This window comes from Drosophila subpulchrella, chromosome 2R (assembly GCF_014743375.2).
Source record: "Drosophila subpulchrella strain 33 F10 #4 breed RU33 chromosome 2R, RU_Dsub_v1.1 Primary Assembly, whole genome shotgun sequence".
Lineage (NCBI taxonomy): Eukaryota > Metazoa > Arthropoda > Insecta > Diptera > Drosophilidae > Drosophila > Drosophila subpulchrella.
This window is the reverse complement of record NC_050611.1, coordinates 14,244,244-14,254,186: the sequence shown is the minus strand read 5'-3', so window position 1 is coordinate 14,254,186 and position 9,943 is coordinate 14,244,244.

Here is a 9,943-nt window from a genome sequence, read left to right as displayed (position 1 = left end):
TACAGTGAAAAAAAAGGGGGGGTTTCAGGGAAAAGCCAATGCCAACGCCATCCCTTTCCGCACATTGTTGCTTGCGGTTATTTGGCTACTTCTTTTGGCCAGCCAAGCAGCAAGCCCGCGCATGTCGTTCCGGCTTTCTTAACTTTTGCCGTGGTCCTTCGTCCGAGGTCCTTCGTCCTCCGTCCTGGCCATTGTCACCGTTACCGCTTAACCGGATCCGGCGGCGGCCAGGGGAGACGAACGCTTTACGAGGTTATTAAAAATCTCATTATCATTGTCGTTGCGGCGTAAATTTTAATTGTCCGTTAAAATTGTCCCTTTTTTGCTGGGTTTCTGCAGTTTCACCCCACTGCCAGCGAAATCAATTTAAAGTTGTTTGACCAACTTGATTAGACTGAAATGAATTTGCTTAATAACTGCTGCGCTGCCGCCTCACCGCCAAGTTTCTGCCTCCTTGACAAATGGCACACACGGCTACGCTTGCATTGGACACTAAACCGGAGTGCCGCCCCAGTCCCAGTGGCATTTTGCATGTTAAACTGTGCATAATGCAAATTGTTCATACACACCGCACCGCCTTAGTCCCACGTCCTTGGTCCTTGGTCCTTGGTCCTTTGGCCATCTATCCGTCAGGTATCGAGCTATGGGATTTGCCGGGCTTGGCACCACAGCGCAGCTTAGCTCCGCTCCGGATAGCCGGATAGCCGGCCGAACGTGTCATAACACACAAGCTGGGGGCTCACTGGGAGATGAGGACGAAGAGCTCCAGGATCCTGGCTTCTGTGTCCTGGTTCGCCGCCCCATACACCCCACACAGGCCATACTCCATCGCAACCAAGTGGCACGACGTGTGCATAAGAAAGCAGGCCAGAGTGTGAGCCACAACAGCCACTGTCCTGGGGACAACCCAATTTTCCCTCCGAATTTCACTGACTTAACGCATTAAACAACGATGGAGGAAAAATTATTTCACAGAGTCCTTATCTAAAATTTATTTGTTTTGTTTTTGAATCTTCTAGATCAGAACAGTTAATAAAATCAATCAGATGTTTGATTGTTTGATAATATTTCATATGTGCATAACTTGTAAGATTTATAGAGCCATTGGAATCAGTTTTTATAGTCGCAAGAGATATTAACTTCCGATGGCTAAAAGCCTATTTATATTATCATACTCGTATTACCATATATTCTTCCTATTATCATCACTATCCCTATTCCAAGCTGTTTTACCTAGTTTTTATAAGTTGGTTTTTAAAAAGCAAAGGTAAATTCAGAAAACGTAGGTAGTACCTATGAACCTGAACTTTATTTTTTTAACGCCTTCTTATGGGACCTTAAAGAAAACTGTAATGTGAGTGGGTCATATAGTCAACTTTCTTAATAGTAACATTGAACGTTTACATATTTTTCATTTTTCCAAGTAAATAACTATAGAATCTATTTTAATAAGTAACTTACTATTATATTCGAAGTCAATAGCCATTGGCCAAATATTGCTCGTTTCAATTGTTGAGAGGATTATGAATGTTATGCCTCTCAAATTAGCTAATGCTTTAAACAACAACTCCAGTTCGAATTAATGATCAAAAATCCTTCCCCACTTTCTACCCTTATTATGCGACCCCTCCAATTAAAGAGTCCTTCAAAGCAGCTGCAGAAACAAACTCGGCCCATCAGCCCGAAAGCCGTCAGGGTCATTAGTCAATTTCCATGCAGGCAACAAAAACAAACTGTTCTGGCTTCCGAAAAGTCACGCAGCTTGGCCTTTTGAACTGATTTACTTGGCCCAGACAACTCAGGGGGAAATGGCCAGGACATGGACATGCCGGAGACAGGGAAGAGTTGGCCGCGGCAGGCACTTGGGCACAAAATAATCCTTAATTACACATTGGAAGCACGTAAATGTAATTTTTTGTACACTGGCCCATTGTGGCCCAGAATGGGGCGACTCTAAAGCATAAGAAAAATTATGTTAAGACACGCTTTGGCGATTGGATCCAGTGGAGTGGAGGGGCATTCGGGGCTGATTGGCCGACTTCTGGGCCTAAGCCCGCCATAAATGATTGTGTCTGCCTTTTCGGTGATTGCGAGGGACAATGGGCTTGTACTGGCTAATTTGTACGCATTTTGTAAGCTTTTCGGATATCCTCTGGGAGTCTATGGGGCCAGCAAGGGTTTTTGGCCATGGCATTTTGTTATTTCGTTTGGGGCATTTGGGTATTTATTGCCTAGGTAATGGCTTCATGTGTCTCAAATGCCAATCAGTCTCCTTTAGCGTATAAACTGGATTAGTTGCTCTTTAACCCTTAGCGACTGTTTCAGGCTAAGTGGGTGAATTTAAAAACTGGTCATATTTGTTCAGCTGGCGCTTCATATTTTTTCCACCTGCCCAAAGCCCTTTTTCGCATCCAGCAATTATGTGTTGCGTGATAACTATTTTTTTGTGCCGCCCAACGGACCTTAAATGAGAGCCGGAACCTCGGCTGTGGCACTGTATTTTTAAGCTGGCTGTTTGCTTTGTAAATTAACTTTAACAGAAGTGTATGCCAAATAAAACAACGGAGCTCGCCTGCCTCCTACAACCTTAACCGACCCTATTTTGGCCCTATTCTCCATCCGATTTCGATGCGAAAATCAATATACATATATATGGGGGGGAAGGAATTGCATATTCAAAGCGAGCCATACAGATTGCGAATGGTAAAATATGAGTTATGGCACCAGTTTGCTGCCGTTTGCAAAAGAGGGGCGTGTCCAGAGCTATGCGGATTTCTTGCGAAAATTGAATTTCAAATGAGTCGAAACCATAACATATAGAAATCGGAAATTCAGCCTGGCGTGGTCCAACCGGCAATTACGCCTTTATTTCCCTGGGGCCTTTTCAGGTTTTCAGGTTTTTGTGTGGAATTAATTACTTATAAAAAATGCATGGCAATGAAACCCGCATGCAAACAAAGCTCACGTAGTGAAAACATATTGGAGCGGATCGAAAAACAAGCAGATAAAAAATTAGTCACCGCATACAAAGAATTTACAATTGTCTGCGGACTGTGTGCGTACTTGCAGGTGCTGCCGGAAATATAGGCAGGTGGATCGGAATCGGGTATCTGAAAGGGGGTATCGGGTATTGGGCATTGGGTATCGGGAATCGGTGGAGGAGATGGGGGAATTGGCATTATTGTTGGTCTATTTGTTTAACGCAATTGGCCAATCGAGCGCTTCAATGGAGTGCTCTTAACATGTCCCGGGGGCTTTTTGGGGTTCGTAAACCCCACTTGTGGCCCACGCCCTTGCACCAACCCAAACCCAACCCAACCACCCCCCAACTGTTGTCATTGAGCATAATACCGTTATCTCTCTGTGACAGCAGCGATGTCGCAACTCACATGCACGCAGCAGGGGATCCCCCCACACACACACACGCGCTGGCTGCATGGGTTAAAGCCAGCAAGGATGCCAATGGTCAAGCATATTAAGCGGGGCCGAAAAGTAGGCAACGCATTTTGCGCTGCTCCTGCGATGATTTTTATACCCTCGAGGGGAATTTAAGAACCGCGCTGAAGTTTGCGGTGGAAATTGCATTCGCTCTCTTAAGTTCTGTGTATAAAGTAGTTGTTGCAGGTCAAGGCACTAAAAATGGGGTCTGTTAAGGTGCTTAAAGCTATCTCGGACTTTACTATGAGTTTCTATCGTGATTTTGGCAGTGAAAAAGTATTATATAATCCCACGAGCATACCAGGGTTCCATTGTCTATATTAAGCCAAGCCATATTTTTCTTGAAATATAATATTGAAATATATATTTCCGTGCCTAGTCACTATGCCTACATACCCCCTATAAAAGAATAAATATAAATATATAAATAAACACAAAAATAATATATTGTTAAAATTTACCAATACGAATAGTTACGTAACTGTAAAGAAAGGTCAACAACTATTAAAAATAGTGATGTGCTTTTTTTGTTTAAATATAAAAATACCATAAAATAACAAGTTGTGTTTATTTTATAATTGTTTTTTTGGAACTGTTTAATGGTAAATCTATCATAAAATGGTTAAATGTGTTTATTTTAATGTTGAGAGAGTAACTATTTCGTTGGTCAAAGTGAAAATTCGATGGGTCTCTTATATGGCTCAATTCTACCCAAACGATTTTGGTGTACAGGTACAATATTATTGTGGATCTTTTTTTTAGATAAACACTAAATATCTATGAACTGCTAGAAAGAAATGAAGACAAGGATTGTTTATTAATTGGTTTCGGTCCTTTCAAAAGGGTATCTAAGAGTACGATTCCGATCCCAGGCTATCATTCTAGCTGCGCTTTGCTTTCTGGCGAACCGGAAATTGTTAGTCAAATCGAGTTTACGTAGCTTTAGAGGTCAGGCAATTGTGATGCTAATGGCCATAATCTAGACATTCCACTTGTTTATCGGGCCATGTGTCCATCCAACCGATCTAAGCTCTTTGGCCAGTTGCGCCATGGCAGCCGTTAACCAGCATCCAATATCAATATAAAAGCCATTTAACTTATGCTCTCCTATTTCCCAATACCGAACTTTCCAACCCATCCGGTTATTCGCTGAATGCCGTGCTCAATTTATTTCGACCGCACCGTACCGCACCGCACCGCGTTTATTTCAACGCTTATTAGGTTTAAATTTATTTTCAATTTCGGTCTGTCATTAAATAATAATTTACGAGCATTGTGACAGAGCAGGAGCAACGGGTAGCAGCAGCAAGACAACATTGACAATGGAACAGCCATTTCCTTGGGCGGCTGCACTCGCACTCGGTAGACATTCGGTTTCAATTGCTTTACGTTCAATTTAAAGCCATTTGCTTTGTTGACCTGAACCTGGGATCCCAGGCGGGAGCCAAAGGACCTTGGGAGTCCTTTAGAGCAGTCCAGAGCAGCGTTGTTGTGTCTGTGGGTGCTGCGATTGTTGCTACACCCATTGTTGCCTCTGGATCCGGGTGCTATACGTACTGCTTATCGACATCTCCGGCTGCTGGCAGCGTTTATTTGTCTTCGCCAATTGAATTTACGCGCCTGGCGTGTAGACAATCCCAATTGTGACCTCCATCCAGATGGTATGGCATCCGATGGTATGGCACCCATCACCCCCGCGATGGTTGATTATTTTAAAGCTTTAAAATTATCGCCAGAGGATTTTTTGCGCTTGTTGCCAAATTATAAACGAATTTATTTTAGATTAATTGCGCGTAAAGTTGCAAACAACATCGGTGGAGAGGTCCTGCCTCCAAAACAAGAGCGCAAATTTGTTCATTTTAAATGCGTCCCTGGCTTTCAGCATCAAATGGTATTATTTATTATTTCACCAAGCACTGCGCCCTCGTCTGGTGTTGTTTTAAGGCTTCTTATTCCAATGTCTGTTCCCCTCCACTTTGCTGTTTGTTGTCTTTTGTTTTATGTTGCGGAAAATAATCGGAAATTTTTTTTTCCCTTACTTATATAATGTTAATAGTTATCTCAACGCGGCCCTGCCTTTGTATCTGCCCCACTCCAGTTGGATTTCCTTCCTATTTTTCTGTTGCTATTTTTTGGGCGGGCTTTGCGCTTCAATTGTCCTAGACTGAGGTCCTGCCTCGGTTTATTTGTAATTTATGTAACTATTTCAGTTAATCGAGCGTAATTGATTTTATTTTGAGCTTTATTATGGCGTTTGGCGGTTGGCATTTTTCTCGCTTTTATTTCTCCAGCTTTGATGAGAGTTTAACTTCAGTCGCTTTTTTTTTTTGGGCAGCGAACAGAGGACCATTTGTAGTTGATTCACGATACGAGTATTTGACATCGGTTTGGCTTTGATGATTTGCCCGGCACATTAAAGCAATTGCTGGTTGAATTATGGCATTATAGTGCCCACGGTGGGGATCTGCTCCTGCTCCAGTTGGGTTCATTTCATAAATCGCCTGCCCGTCTGATGTTCTGCCCTCGCACATGCACATGACTTCATATTCCCGCAACGCCATAAATATTTCAGGCTGCACTAAGAAAAATATGTTTACAAGCGGAAAATAAAATAAAATTATTGGGACAAATTAACTACAACTTCGGTTTTTTATTTTAGCACTGTTATTGAGCATTTGATATTTAAAGCCGGTAATCCGCTGATAGAATCCTAAAATTGCAAAGACATAGACTTAAGGGTTTATTAAGCTTGATTTTTGAACTGCTTTTCAAACGTTTATAGCCGTAAACTAAAAGTGGTTTAAGATCTAGGAAACTTATGGAAAACCTACTTTTAGTTTAACGTGCGGAAGAGAAAATGGCGCCTGGTACTTTGTATGATATTTCTTAAAATGTATTATTTATTTATTTATTATCTTAACTTACAGTATAAGGTTATAAAATATGATAAGTATATATTAGTAGTATAGTATAGTATTAAGTAGGTTAAGAAACTAGGAAACTTAGGGAAAACTTAATTTTACTTTAAAGTGCGGATCAGAAAATCGCCCTTAATGTATAAGGTACCTTGTATAAGACAGCCTTAAAATTTATTAGTTATTTATTTATTACCTTATATTGCATTTTAAATTTAAAAAATAATGTAAATATATATAAAGTAAGTTTCCCATTTCTTACATAATATTTAAAGGCTTCGGATTTTCTTCCAGTGCCGAGAGCCACACCAGCCCTTCTATGCGCCAACGTCCCCTGTCAATAGAAAGTGCTGGACGCACTTACTGGCCCCCAGGCTGCTTAAATGAAAAGCAACTTGTGGCATTTCCCCACACCGCCGTGTCCTCCGTAGCCTCCATAGCCTCCATATCCTCCCAATCCTCCGCATACACCTTATCCCCGACCGATCCGACCAATATCCGTGCTATGCGCAACAGCGTGAACAGTCGAAACAGAATTTGGCATTAGCCCCGTCCAGGTGTTCTGGTGTTCTGGTGTCCTTCGTCCTGCGTCCTGGTGTCCAGGTGGCAAGTACTTGCCATGGATGTTGCGCCATATTAGCGCCGCGTGTCTGGTAATTTATGAAGCGACAGCCTTGGCCACAGCAGGCTGCCAAGGACTCCGGTCCTGCTGTAAATATTTTTAAAAGGCGCTGTTAAAACAAATTACTGTCTGGTTGCGTGCGCCATGTACCTGTGGGTGTTGCCCCCTCTCCCAACTTTTTCCACTTGCCTGTTTTTCTGGGAAAGTTATTAAGCGAATTTCTTGCAGACAAGGAGGCATGAAAATTCCCGCGGGAATTTTCAACACTCCCCAAACTCCGAAACTGCGTGGATTTACCGTATTGTTTTTCTTCAAGGGGTTCGGGTTCTGTTGAGGTCTGACAACTTCCGGGGTACCCCAGCAATTTTTTGTTGCCTTTTGCGTGCGTGACAGGAGCGGAGAAAGCGGAGAAAGTACGCATTCCAAGGGGGGGGGGGGGGGGGGGGGGATTTCTAGGACGGTGAATGGCCGGGCAGACAGCTACTTGACAGTGTTGTCAATTTCATTTTAAAGTTGTCGCATATGGAGCCATAATTTTCTACGGAGATTTTCCGCCCTCATTTTCGACGCATATTTCTGTCAACCCTCCCGGGTCAGGCTCACTCAATGCGGTTTGATTATATACTATAGATGAAGTTGTCGCTCAAGCCCCTAGAGGATAAGGTCTATTAATAGCAAGGACAGGAACTTGAACTTGAGTCGCTCTCGAGACAAGTAACTTTCCAAGGTAGCCCACCTCCTCCCCTACTTACAGACCCAATAAATTTAATGCAAATTACGAATTTGTGCCAGAAATTAAGTTAAATTATGCCAGAGACGCACAAACCCACACAATAAAGAATGCCGCAGAATGTGCAGAGGCAACGCCCAGATAACTGCCACGAAGACAAAGCCGAAAAAGCCAGGGGAAAGGGCCATTTTTTTTTGTTGTTCGCTCAAATTGAAAATGAAAAGTCAGAACTTGAAAATGATAATCAACGTCAACAAATTCACGGAGCCAGGAGGAGGATGCCACGGCGGCAGTATGTATAATGATCTAATAAATTTCATTACCGCAACAAAGACAGGGGCGAGAGAGCTGGCTTTTTATCTATTAGAGGTCCATGTCGGGGGCGTTCATTTATTCCGCGTTTCCTATTTCACATTTTGGGGTCCCAGGTAAGGGAGTTGATGCCGGGGAACCCAACACTACACTACACTGCTCACTTGAGAATCAAATTGGCGGCTGCTCCACCCCGGAAAATGGGAAAAACCAACGAGAAGAGGAGAATGAAAGTCGCGTTTGCTCACTTCAAACTTGGGAAATTCGCAACTCGGAAAACTCTGTCATCGAGCCACGAACTTTGTGGACTTGCCAATACCCGTCGTCCTTTGTGGGCTCCTCCTGCATATGTCAGCAGTTTTCCATCCCGTTTCCCGTTTTTTTTTTTGGCAAAGGATTCAAAGGTCTCCATCTCCATCTACATCCCCGTCTCATCTCCTCTCCTCTGCTCGACTTCCTGCAAATGTTTTGTATTCATTTTCGTTATTTGGTTTATTGCGGAAATTTGTAAATTTGCTAAAGGGGTTTTGTTGTCGGTGAAGTGGCTCAGGTAAAAATAGAATATTGATATTGTTATGGGTAGTGAGTGAGTGCTGTCTGCTGTTGGCACTACGGGATATTCAATTGAGATTTGCAGGAGCATTCAGATTTTATGCGGTGATTGAAGGAAGCGGAGCGGCGGCAAATTGAGTCCGATCTGCAAATATTTTATGCTGCTCTTGTGTGCAGAGAAGTATTCTTATGATATGATAGATAAATCGACCATCTCTAGAGCAACTTTCCAGGTTTCCCGTTGTAAACTCACTTCCGCTTCGAATTGAAGCCGCTAATTAGCCGACAAACCGAACAAATAATCACTTCCTAACCTCGGCAGTACTTTAGAAAATCCCCAGACTATTTCGGCAATTTGTTGTGCTGCGGGACCATTAGGTGAAGTTCATAAATACATGGCCAGAACCTCCGGGATGAGACCGAAGGCAATTACGTAGACTGGCTTTGAGGGTGGGCTCCAGCAGGCCATAAATAATGCCACTTAATTGTTTTACAAAGCATAATTTTATCCTTTCGCAAATCCAGTGTTTTACAAACATTTTCCAAAAAAAGAATGAAATGGGCAAATGTCTGGGAGTGAGTTAAAAAATATGGGGGAAACTGGCGCCTTTTTCTTTTGCCGCACCAGCTTAAATATGAATTAATGGCCAATAAAGATAATCTTTTACACACTCGCGTACGCAGCGCATTAAAAGTTGAATTTATGTAGCACACACTCACTGTAGCCCTTTTATGTAACTGCGAGCCTAGAACTTTTCCGAATTCAAGAATATTTTCAAGTCTAAAATAAGTATTTTTTTTAAATTGTTGTATAAGCCTTCGACATTTCACCTTCTGTTCAGCTCCAGTGATTATACGACTGCTGTCTGGCCAATAACTTCCAGGAAACCCTGTGCCTTCTTTCCTGCATCATTTGCTGCATATTCAATGTTATTGCCCTTACGCAATATGAAATGGTAAAAAAAGAGACATAAAAAAGCCGAAACCAAAACCGCTCATTAATATTTCATGTTCGAATGCGAATTATTCAAAACAATGCGGGGAACCCAAATGAACGCGATGAGCATGCCAAAATCTCAGACCCACAGGGATCTCTGGAGTACTCCTAAGGGTGGATTTGGTGCACCCCTGACCCCGTAACATCCCCATCCAAACCACTCCCCTTGTGGGTCAGCAGAGATGACTTGGACTTGGCCCGTCGCTGTATCAATATTTGTGTTAATCTGTCATTTTTCGTCGTTTATGAATATTTGAGCTGGTCAGGGGGAGGGAGCCATGAAATTTTCATGTGACTTGCGGATAGGTCTTTTCGAGTGTTTGCGGAAATGTGATGATTATTGGTTGAGCAAATAGAGAGACTCCGAAACGGCTATA